General features: G+C 38.2%; 1 protein-coding gene across 2 annotated transcripts in view; it reads right to left on the bottom strand.

Annotated features, from left to right (window-relative positions):
- pcdh15a (protocadherin-related 15a) overlaps positions 1–12,953 on the bottom strand; it is a 316,642-nt gene that overhangs the window by 282,963 nt on the left and 20,726 nt on the right. The window lies entirely within an intron of this gene.

The following is a 12,953-nucleotide window of genomic DNA, read 5'->3' on the forward strand; positions in this document are numbered from 1 at the left end:
TGAGTCTGTCTTTGGAAAACTCTTCTCTCAATAAAAAAATCTATTTTATGGAGAAAATACTCAATGGTTTTCAATTATGAATTTGCGCATGGTTTGTCTTGAACCATATTAAAAACACCACATAGACATACATAAACAACAATACAAACTTGATTTTCACTACAGGGTGACTTTAAATATTTGTCTCCACAGCACTGCAAATGCAAAAGTATAATCTTGTATTATAAAAACCTAATGTACACAAGGAAGGAGTTTGCTGAGTGTGCAACATATTTTTGTCAAACAATAAGTAGTACTTCACTCCATTATTTAATCTTGCTTTATAAAAGCCTATATTGCAAAAGATTGTGTTGATAAATAGGTTGACAGTGCATTTTTACTGTATTTTCTGCTGAGTTCAGCAAGCGACATGGAGCACAAACAGACTCGTGCTGAGACTCAACATATAGCAATGCTTTTGCTAATGGGCGGCACACTGCTTACACGTGCAATCTGAATACTGCAATACTGCAACCTGTTTATAGTCATGAATAAGCATCAAGATGAAAAATGTGTGAAATGTGATTTGTTCAAAATAAGATTTAGGACTAGAATTGCTAATATTGCATGTTTATACTGTAGGCCCACAATAACAAACACACAGAAGCAGGTGGTTCAATCATGGACATCTCTCTAACTTCTCTTTGAAAAAGGATTCATCCTTTGCTTTCAATGCATTTTATTCATTAGCCGTGTCCTTTATTCAAACCATAATACACACAATCTCAAAACGAGTCCTTTCTAAGCCTTTTTAACAGTCATGGCAACCGAAGCCACTACTTCTAGCTGGTATTAAAAGTTTGAAAACATATCAAGGCTTCTATGAGAGACATCTTTGTCTTTTTATCCTCTACAGTACATTCATTTCTTTCACTTACTTCTAGTGACAGTGACGTACGTACAGCAGGATAAAAATGAGACAGTGATGATTGTTTTAAAGATACACCACATATGGAGAAGGAAACAAATCAGAAGGACAAAAAGCAGTTAGACAGAAAGATAAAAACAGAATTATGAAGCACTAAAATTTGTTTTACCACCGAAGTATGCAGAAATATATTCAAATGCTCAGCATGGGCATTGCAGACCCACGGCCAATTTTACCATCTATCGTTTCTGGGGCTGTACGTACACAAGGGAACAATAGGTGTGACTTTCAAATGTCATTGTCATCATTAAATGGATGTAGTATTATTCAGGTAGCTATAAACATGTTAACCATTTGAATAAGTAGCAGCTCACTAAGATTCTCATCACTTGCTGTTCCACTAGAATAGCTGACCTGAAACCGATTAGTCAGTTCATGCTAATGCCTGCTATTAACAGTCCTTACACAGAAAATGCAATGCATACTTATCTTGTTTCATGAGTTGCATTCTGATGAGAAACTAAACGTGTTTTCTGCAGCAAGAAGGGACTCACAACTGTTTGTTTTTGGCAAAAGCTGATGCCCAACCAACCAAAAAGTACAGGTACAGATTTAAAAAAAATTATTCTGCATGATTAATATGTCCCTACTAAATCAAATCAAGAAGATTTGTTTTCATAATCTTATCAAAAATATAATCTGAAATGACTGAAATTATATTCAGATAATGCCATATATCTTCCCACCACCTGTCATGTAGAGACGACTGTTCACTTTCGAATTAATTCAGGTTAGTCAAAATCGGCCTACATTTCCTATCATTGATTATCCTCTGGGTAATACTCAAATCAGAGAAGGAAATGAAAAGACTACAGTATAAACTGTTTAACAACTGCAGCTTGTTAAACGAACATTAAGCATTAACTGATAAGATTTTATTATTAAATTATCATTGAGTAAAAATACAGTCAACTAGGGCTGGGACGGTTGTAATTACCACCGCACCACCTCGGTGGTGGAGTCCATAGATATGTATAAAGGCAAGATGTCTCGTCCACGCTGCTGGCCAATTGAGTGGAACGTCCGCATTTTGCCGGCCATCTTACCACAGGGTGCTTGCTCACTCGTAGCATTGAGTTTTAATGATGCAGGTACTTTTAAATGACCATAACTTGCTTAATTTTTTACAGATTTTCAAACGGTTTGGTTTGTTATAAACGTCAAAGATGTACCTATGACACTGCATACCTATACTAAAACTAAATAAAAATTCATGAAACATGTTAAATCATCCAGAATTATAGCCACGTTAATAATGTTTGTAAAAAACCAAATCGTTTGAAAATCGGTAGAAAATTTAGCAAGTTATTGTCATTTAAAAGTACCTGCACCATTAAACTCAATGCTACGAGTGAGCGAGCGCCCTGTGGTAAGATGGCCGCCTGGTGATGCCGTTAGGGACTCCGCCGTAAGACATCTAGCCTTTATACATCTCTATGGTGGAGTCAACCGGCGGTCGGGAAGTGCACCCCGCGGTGGTGTGCACCTCACAAATTATGAAAAATATACAGTACCATCTCGCCCAGTGAGATGTCTTCAGGTTCGTGCTAACGCAAACAGCCAGCAGACGCGGAGTTAATGCGCTAATTTGCAAGGGAAGGCAACTGATATCAGTGATGACCCGCTGGCTTGGGGGCGGAACAATGAGGCAATATATTGGCCAATTCTCAATTCGAAGACTGTAGCCTCCGGAGGTCGAATTTGCAAGCTGCATACGTCATCAAGACTTATAACATTAACAATTATAAAGTTGACTATTATTCTTTAATCATATATTGTTGTAATATGCTTATGACTTGCAAATGTCTGAAAATAATAAGCCAGGCTTGATGACATATACAGCCGCAACCTCCGGAGGCTGCAGACTTCAGATTGAGAAACATCTGTTCTCTCTGGTCACGAAAAAGTGACGCTAAAAATCTGCGCTACCAGTACACCATCAGAACGCGTTTTCAGCGCGGCTGGAAACATTATAACCCCACCGTCACATCCCTATAGTCAACGGTTGTCTGTAACCTGGCATGCAAACAGCAGCAACAGATCAACAACAGAACCATGATTCATACATTATCAAATTTTTATTCAACATTACATTTTTAAAGAGCATGTGATCAGTCCAAAGGATTAGGGACAGATTTACTAACAGCTTGCGCCAGCGCAAACCATCATTTTGGCGTTAAATAACGACTGTTGGAATTTTCTAAAGACGCGCAGTGAATAATTAGCACTGAAAAGGTGTGGTGTCTAGTTATTTTGCGACTGACCTTATTGCATGCATTTCTAGGAGTTTCCCTTTCAGAAGCAAAAGTTGTGGGAGGAGATTATTTAAATGATTCACGTAACGCGATTTACTAAGGTTTGCGCGTATGATATGACTGGTATTTGCGCCATTATTTAACGCCAAATAAAAACAGGTCTCAAATTATTTTGCGCTTAAAAAGGCTGCAGTTGTTGCTAAAAGAAAAGGCATCACAGAGAGCGTGTGATACAAGGATTTTTTTACATGTTCTTTTCAGTGTACTATGGCTTCGTTAGCTGGGATTATACACCCTGAATTTTCCGCTGCGATGTGCCTGGGTGCTGAATTCAAGCGTACTTTATCAGCTCTGCTCATTTGCGACCCTGAACTAATTTGTGCTGCTCTTAGTAGATTGCGTTGGTCATTATGAAAATCAGCTGTTGCACTTGTGTTATTTAATTTGTGCCTTTTAAGTAAATAACGCTAATTTTCCCCGTTTAGTAGATCTGGCCCCTAATATCCAAAGACAATGGATTGTCTCTTTTTCATCTAACACAGTGGCTATTTCTAAAGCAGGACACATTTCAAAAAGTTTTGCTTTTATGTCTTCTTTCTCAGGGTCTAGAACAGAGGCGATCAGCGAAGGTCTGTCCGGACACGTGGGGGGCGAAGACTAACCGAGTCATCATGCGCACACATGTGCAGCTTCCAAACCATACTCAAGCATGGACACATATCTATATAAATGACTGGATTGCACATAGAACGCTTAACGTAAAAGCGTGAGGTGAAGCCAGCGCAGAGTTCGAGCGGCCATCTTAGTATACCCAACCAGCAGAGGGCGTCATTGACTTCCAATCAAAATCATGATATAAATTTACCCGTTTTACAGCGTATCAATAACACAAGATTAATTTTTAGGTGTGTACATTAATTAATTGTTCATTCTGGTGTTAATTGCAACGTTTATGTTTTAAGGTGAGTGTGTCTGCTGTATTCTGTTAATGACACGGGTATAAATAAAGTTTTTTTTTTTACATTCAGCTACACGGTCAGCGTTATTTCTCTAAATAAGTTTAGGTAACTTGTAAGTTTAGATAACATAATTACAAAACCAGCTAATTATTGCATGCACATACGGTACAAAGCATGCTTATTTATTTAGATTTCAGAATGAGCACGTTTGTCATTAATACTAAATATGCTGCGGTCTGCCGCTGATTTGATACTGTAATAAAGATGAATGTATAATAACTGATTAAAAAGCTAAATGTACAACTTTCAGTAAATAACTAGTCTAGTACATGCATAGGACGTTTGCATTGTAATAATGTACAGGGTAACTTCAGATATAAAAATGAATACTAGTAAAGTTATATTTTATCATTCAAATCTGATAACGTCCATTGATTTAATGTAATGTTTGGGTATACCAACATGGCCGCGCGGTGGCTTCACAATTGTGACGTCATGTACAATCCAGTCATTTATATAGATCAGTGACACATATGCAGTATAAATGATTTCTCATACAAATGATTACTTTATCAGACCATCAGGGCAGCAGTTATCCGTGGCATTTACAAGCCATTCACAAATTAACTCTTTCCTGCCATTGACGAGTTATCTCGTCAATTAAGAGAAAACGTTTCCCTGCCAATCAGTGATGCGCAGGTGGATCCAAAATGAGCAGGTGCCTGCGGTCACCCGCAGTTACGAGTCTTCCAAAAAATATTTGTAATGATATTCGGGCCGCAGTAGGTCAGGTTGTTTGAAATAAAGATGCCAATATATATATATATATATATATATATATATATATATATATATATATATATATATATATATATATATATATATATATATATATATATATATATATATATACATACATATATGTTTATTTTTTTGCGGGCGGGTTAGTTGAAAACGGCGGTCGGGTGCGGGTTGTTTATACATTGGCAGCAGTGATGTGTGGGTCAATGACGCTTCCCTGTCGAGTTTTTACGGTAATCTATATTTCCACCAGTGTTTCCCATACATAGGCTCTACTTGGGCGCTGCGCCCAGGTAAATTGCGACCCACCCAGGAAAAAAATCACTTTACGAATTTCCGTATTTTCTGAACTCGACTGGATGACCAGTGTTTTGTTGAGAGAGAGAGAGAGAGAGAGAGAGAGAGAGAGAGAGAGAGAGAGAGAGAGAGAGAGAGAGAGAGAGAGAGAGAGAGAGAGAGAGAGAGAGAGGTGTTGAGAGAGAGAGAGAGAGAGAGGTGTTGAGAGAGAGAGACACCTCAGTGTGTTTCCCTACTGTCCACCACCATAACCCTCAGTATGTGTGTGTATATATTAAAACATTGTAATGTCAAATGTTCAGACATGTTCTAATGTGTTATGATGTTAATTTAAAATGTTGATTTGATCATATTTTTTTCTTATTATACAGATATTTTTTTTCTTTTTTTTTATATACCTATATACATGCTTTGGCAATATTGTATAATTTACAGTCATGCCAATAAAGCGAATTGAATTGAATTGAATTGAGAGAGAGAGAGAGAGAGAGAGAGAGAGAGAGAGAGAGAGAGAGAGAGAGAGAGGTGTTGAGAGAGAGAGAGAGGTGTTGAGAGAGAGAGAGAGGTGTTGAGAGAGAGAGAGAGAGAGGTGTTGAGAGAGAGAGAGAGAGAGAGAGAGAGAGAGAGAGAGGTGTTGAGAGAGAGAGAGAGGTGTTGAGAGAGAGAGAGAGGTGTTGAGAGAGAGAGAGAGAGAGGTGTTAAGAGAGAGAGAGAGAGAGAGAGAGAGAGAGGTGTTGAGAGAGAGAGAGAGAGAGAGAGAGAGAGAGAGAGGTGTTGAGAGAGAGAGAGAGAGGTGTTGAGAGAGAGAGAGAGAGAGAGAGAGAGAGAGAGAGAGAGAGAGAGAGAGAGAGGTGGGGGTCGGGTGACCGTGAAGATGATGTACGCGTCATAAACTCATCATCCAGCGCGGCAAACTGGATCAACTGCTGCGCATACGGAGCAGCCAGGGTACTACACTGCGACCAAAATGGTCGCATATGCTTATAGCATCCAAGTTGGCTTCATTTTGCGTGCAAGCACATTGTGTCTCTCCCGTTGAGTGTCCGTTCACGTGCTCTTTGTTTCTCAATAAATTTGGGTGCGACGCGAAGCAACCTCAGTGTCACATTGTATCCTTTCATGTTTCTGAACTTGAGCAGAGTTTTACCATTAGAGGTCTTTTTTCACTGAGGACGCGGGACCCGTACGGTTCCAGGTTTATATTTTAAATGGTCAGTCGGGTCCGGGTCGGTCCTAGTTCATTACTTCGGGTCCCAAGTCTGATTGATATTGTGTGTAAAACCCGAGTCCATCGGAGAACGGCCGCAAGCGCTACCGCGCTAAAGCTCGAGTGCTGTTTCAGACCACGCGCCGCTTCATTTTCTTTATCCCATTTTTTTATAATCTTATTATTAATAGACCATATCTTTACTAAAATCTAAACAGTTTGCACAGAGATTGTAGCAAAAAGCAGTGCTAATACTGAACGAGCAAAGCTCTAGCTGACTAAGGATATAAAAAACGCAAAGCTGTAATGTAAAGTCTGTCATCGGGGCTGCAAGTAGACTTTTAAATCTGAAATAATGAGTGGATTAAGCTTTTTTTAATCGGCAAAAGAGAAATAGAAAGCAGAAGCAGTAAAAGTGCCTATCTCTAGAAATTATTACCATTATAACATCAGTCACATTTATAATCTATAGACCTGCACTGTTTATTAATATACTATACATAGTATTGTATATTGAGTTTGATAAAAGGGGTCATCAAATTACTTCATATATCAGTGCAAAAACATCAAGTGTTTTCGTGGTGCTTTGGCAAACAGTGTCAGCTTTGTTTATGGCAAAGAAAGTTTGGGGTGGTTAGATTAATGAACTATAATGTGAAATTAATATTAATGTTTAATAAATCAAAGTATTGTGTTGTGTCACACATTATTAGTTCTTTGTCACATGTATAGTAAATCATTTTTTGTCGGTGGATAATGATCGCCCTTTTCACCAGCTACCACCACAAGTAAATTTCAGATCTATGGGAAACACTGTCCACTATTATCTACTAGGTGGCGCTCTTACTTATAAAAACTGAAGCACCAACTAGTTCAAAAACAGTTAAAACTCTGAATCTGATCTCTAAAAAAAGTTATTTACATTTTGCTCAACATTTGTTTTTTTTTAAAAACGTACCCATTTTTGATAAGTGATAAAAAGAGAAAAAAATGAAGATAGGATGAAACTTTTTTGTTATTTTTGTTTATTTGGTTGAAAGCAGAGGGTCTGTTCTTTCATCTGATATATTGTATGTTTATATATTTATAGAAGAGATCTTTCTGGAAGGCATTTTGTAAAACTTTTGTGAAAATCACCAATATATGCTGGCAGGCAACTTTTTTAAATAAACGCTAGCAGGGAATGAGTTAAGGATAGAAAAGTGGTGAAATGTCTTTAGGCATGGGTCGACACACACCGTGCGTTAACTATTTTTTTTTTCTTTTAACTGATAACATTAATTGGTCAATATAAACGTCTCTACTGTAAACAGAAAATCCTATTGCATTATGTAGTATCTTAAAATCTGTATCATTTTGTAACATATACGGTTACAATAAAACAGCGTGCAACATTCAGTACACTGCGAAGCATATTAAGTAAGCAGTACTCTGTTATTCTTAACACAACCAGTGAAGCCCTCTTACATTTGAACAAAAGTGGATAGTTTGCATTTCATTCACTGAAGTGTATGTGTGTGTATTCTATTAAACGCACATCTGAACAACGCTTATTTATGAATGCATTCACTGCGATTAGCTCCATATTTTAAAACAGCTTCTCAGGAACTAAATAATCAAATGCCATCTTAAGAACAGATTGACATCTGCAATCCCTCCTGCTGTCAAACAGCCCATAATGTAGGTTTTATCAGGCGTTATCATTATTGTGTTGCCTGTAATATTTTACAATTCCACCAACACTCTTCAAATAGTCAGCTTGTGTTTCTTAAGATGAGCACAGACGGTTGGGCATGGCTTTATTATCGGGGGTCTATGCATCTTTTACGGTAACATTTGATATCAAAGTACAAAGCTGTTGGATTTCCTGAATGATCCAAAGACCTCAGAACAAGCTGCCTCCTGCTGTCAACATTACCCAGCAGACATCAGGCTCCTGAACACAAAACCCACCAGCAAGGGTTTTCAGTGTTTCCTCTAGGATTTTTTTCAGCTGTGGCGGCAGGGGGCGCCCATGATGATTATAAATGTAAAAAAAAATTTAATGTAGAATATAGGCTACAGTAAACTAACATGTATTTTTTTTATAATTTTCACGCGGTCATTTACATCTTATATTTATAGCATATTGCTTTTCTATGTTTGATCTAAACTGTATTTTCTTAAAAAAACGTTACACAGCTACGTACGTAGTTCGGATATTTCATTGTAGTTTTAATGTAGTGTGCATTGCAAGTTCGTCCTCGTGTTTAGCGTACAGAGCTGTTACAAAGTCATGCAGTCCTGTTTGATAATCCGCACCGCTGTGATTGACAGAACAACCGACTAGTTATCCGACATCAGCAGCAATTTTATTTCACACCCGTACCATTTGACATAAAGACTGTGACCCCGAGCCGGTCACACAGCAAATCGCGCAGTTAAATATAAACCTTTACCGGTCTTCAGACAGATCTTAAACACAAATAAGCACGAGTCATTTAAAAACGATTCGAATTTTGGTCTTGGATGTTAGACCCGCATTTAATCTTGTCTATTGAGTCCCGACCTGCATCTACAACACAAATGACACGCGAATAGCCTATTACACCCGTTAGATCAAATATTATGCAGTTCACCCGCGGGTACCCCGACCCTGCTGTTTCGTCTGATAACAGATAAAACAGTCTCACCGTCTGCCTCAAGTTTCTATTACCAACGTTCTTCTCTTCCACGGGAATAATGCAAGTTTCCTTACAAACAGATTCGACTATTAATGTCTTGCAGTCGCATATAAGTAGTATTCAGTATTTAGCCTTTTGTTTTTGGACAAATATCTTATCATTTAATGTGAAACTTTGTGAGTGTCGATCTAAAGCACAGACGATTGACTGACAGCTGAGCGCTCAGCAGTGCGCTGCGCTTATAGCCTATACTGAATAACTAATGGCCAGATAAGTTGATAATATGAGTACAGTGATTCCAAATGAATGTCCAAAAACTCGTAATATGTTAAATCAAAAGTTTAATTATGTCTTTTCTCGCAGCCCTGCGCTGTGTTGGTGTAGATATGCGCCGGTGAACATCATATGCGTGATGACCTTGCAGCTTAAATTACCCTAAATTTATAGTCATAAAGATAAAAGTAAAACAACATTCGAAACTTCAAATGATATATTTTTATTTGTGTAAACTAACAACAAGGAGAAAACCTTGTGCTTATTTATAATCATTAAAAACATGACGTGCTTTCTGCTGGTTTGGTTTTAGAGCGCGTCACAAAAAAAGAACAGAAACTCAAATGCTTTTTTATTCGTTTAGTCAATTTAATAATTATTTAAGTGCAACATATTTCGTATAGGCTTATTTATTTTATTATTATTTCTCAAAACAGAAACGTAGCTTAATAATCCTCTGTTGATTTAAATCTATTTGTGTATGAAATGGAGGAAATTATGATATTTTAGGAGATTTATTTATAAATGAGTGAACAACGCAAATCCAGAAAGACATTTATTTCTAGACAGCCAGTCTCGCAGAGCGGACATTTCGGTAGCTTTTTTGCGAGCTGCCGCTGTGGGTTTTGTCTAGAAGGGATACAGCAAATGCCGAAAAATTAAGGATTAGATTTGGAGGTAGGATTATTAGGATGAAAACAGCGGTTCTGGCTAAATTAGATACAAATACATCCTACAATCGTGTGAAATTTTGTGTTTAGAGTTGGGTTTGGTTAAAGGATTAGGATAAAACAGTGCTCATCCAACGAGATTTCGTTTGCTGTATCCCTTCTATCCACAACCGCAGGCGTGGCGGGGATGTTTTAGGAGTGGCGGGCCGCCACGGTTGAATGTATATAGCGGAAACACTGGGTTTTATATCCAGACTGTTATCTCTCAAATACATGCGCTTATATAGCCCATTTCCTCTGATCTGTCTTGCTTTGAAAACACAACCGATATTAAAATGACTGTAACATATGGGATTTAATTAGCATTCACTGACCCCAAAGAGAAAGAGCGATTTTTGGTTATTAAAAAGCATGCAACTTATTTATTACTTGTTGCTATAATACTTCATACTACTTATAATTGGTATTTATGATACAAATAGCTGCTAATGACCAATCAGGCAAAACAGAAGTCTCAATTTTCTCTTCATTTAATCTCATTGCTGACTATGTGAAACAATTAGGACTTTATAGAGATCTTATTTGTGATTTGTGTTTCCTGCGGGGCATTACGTGGCTCATTAGCCACTCAGGACTGTCTGTTACCCATAGTCCAATTCATCACTTTCATCGGCTATTAATTTAATAAAATGTATTTGAACTATGAAAGTCTGTTTAGGGCTCTAGACTAAAATTTGCGAGAGGCGATATTTAATGTGGTAGCACCAGAGTCGCGAGAAACACTGAAACTACATCCAGACGTGTTTAATGCATACAATTATTTATTTCAAATAAATACATATCTTTTAGCATCTTTACGGTACTCCTAGTACATGTTGATATTTTGTAAACAGTAACATTTACTCTACGCTTATTTTCCCTAAATCTTTTTCTTGTTTTACATCTTTTAACTAACTTTACTCACAAAAAGCGACCATTTCGTTGCAGTCTAGTGACCTGCTGCTTCTTCTTTATTTCTTTCTTTCTTTTCGCAAGGGCCGTCTCACATTTTTGTGTGGTGAAGGGTAATGGAGCAAAGCAACCAACATCACAACGTTTCAGCAAAGGGATAAGAAGGCAATTGACATTCTTGCGGACTATAATATCAGCTAAACACACCTGCTTAATAGCACCCTGCTCCTTTCTTTTCACAGGCAAATAAAAATTGCTGACATCTCGAGCTAAAACCCATTACAGTCAATGTCCAACATCCTTTTGTTCAGAAACGTTCTGTCAAGCTAAAGCTCTCATCAAAGCCACTTTGATGCAATGCCATGCTAGGACACGGTTTTGCATTTTTACATTTTTTTAAATTACTAAGTTTCCCTGACAAGCCATTCAATCACCCAGCATGCTTTCACTAGCCACCCAAAGGATGATTGTCGTACGGGTCACTGATCAGTGACGGGTGGCACTTCCAGTAAGTCTTCTGTCCTAGACACCAAGCTCTATGAGATGTTAGTGATACCTCATAAAAATGTAAAATAAATTCATGTGCACCCTCCTGCATTTAAGGAACAGTTCTTATAAATTCATACAAATATTTTTTTTATGTTCCAACGAGTGCTTGGCAATAAACCGGTTTAAACAATTAACCATTTTGCACACATTTTGTTATTTAATAACATAATTGTTATTTTGTTATCTAATATGGTTAAAATTAACCAACATACCGGTAGCATTGGCTAAAAATGTAGAAGTCAAGTGTGTCTGCTCCCTAGAGAACGAGCTGCGCAGTTATAAAGTCAAGCGAGTCTGCTACATGCAGAGCGAGCTGCGCAGTTATAAATTCAGGTGCATTAGCTACGTGTAAAGCAAGCTGCCTAGTTATAGACCGTTTCAGCAGAAACAACAGAAACAAGCGGCTGTCGCGGTCCGCACGTAACTTCCGGTAAACTCCGTTAAGAATAAATAACAACAAAGTTCTTTAAACATAGTTTATTTATATAACAAGCAAAAAAAACAACACATAGATTACCTAGGAAACCAAAACATTTGTTATTTTCGACGAGGCATTCGTTCAAGAGATCAGTTTAGTAACTAGTCAGACCATTAAAAAAACGAAACCGGAAGTAAGGTTCGGATCCAGACGTGTATCACGTGCGTCCGATGAAACCGTCTGTAAAGTCAAGCACAAGCTGCGCATTTATAAAGTCAAGCGAGTCTGCTACATGTAGAGTGAGCTGTGCAGTTATAAAGCGCAAGCTGCACAGTTATAAAGTCAAGCGCGTCTGCTTCATGCAGAGAGAGCTGCGCAGTTATAAAGTCAAGTGCATTAGCTACGTGTAAAGCAAGTTGCGCAGTTATAAAGTCAAGCACGAGCTGCGGAGCTATAAAGTCAAGCAATTCTGCTACATGGAGAGCGAGCTCGCAGGTATAAAGTCAAGTGCATTAGCTACGTGTAAAGTAAGCTGCGCAGTTATAAAGTCAAGCAATTCTGCTACATGCAGAGCGAGCTGCGCAGTTATAAAGTCAAGTGAGTCTCCTACATGCAGAGCGCACTGCGCAGTTATAAAGTCAAGTGCATTAGCTACGTGTAAAGCAAGCTGCGCAGTTATAAAGTCAAGCGCAAGCTGCACAGTTACAAAGTCAAGCGCGTCTGCTACATGCAGAGCGAGCTGCGCAGTTATAAAGTCTAGCGCATCAGCTACATGTAAAGCAAGCTGCCTAGCTATAAAGTCAAGCACGTCTGCTATGTGCAGAGCAAGCTGCACAGTTATAAAGTCAAGCGCAAGCTGCACAGTTACAAAGTCAAGCGCGTCTACATGCAGAGCGAGCTGCGCAGTTATAAAGTCAAGCGCATCAGCCACGTGTAAAGCAA

This window comes from Paramisgurnus dabryanus, chromosome 20 (assembly GCF_030506205.2).
Source record: "Paramisgurnus dabryanus chromosome 20, PD_genome_1.1, whole genome shotgun sequence".
Lineage (NCBI taxonomy): Eukaryota > Metazoa > Chordata > Actinopteri > Cypriniformes > Cobitidae > Paramisgurnus > Paramisgurnus dabryanus.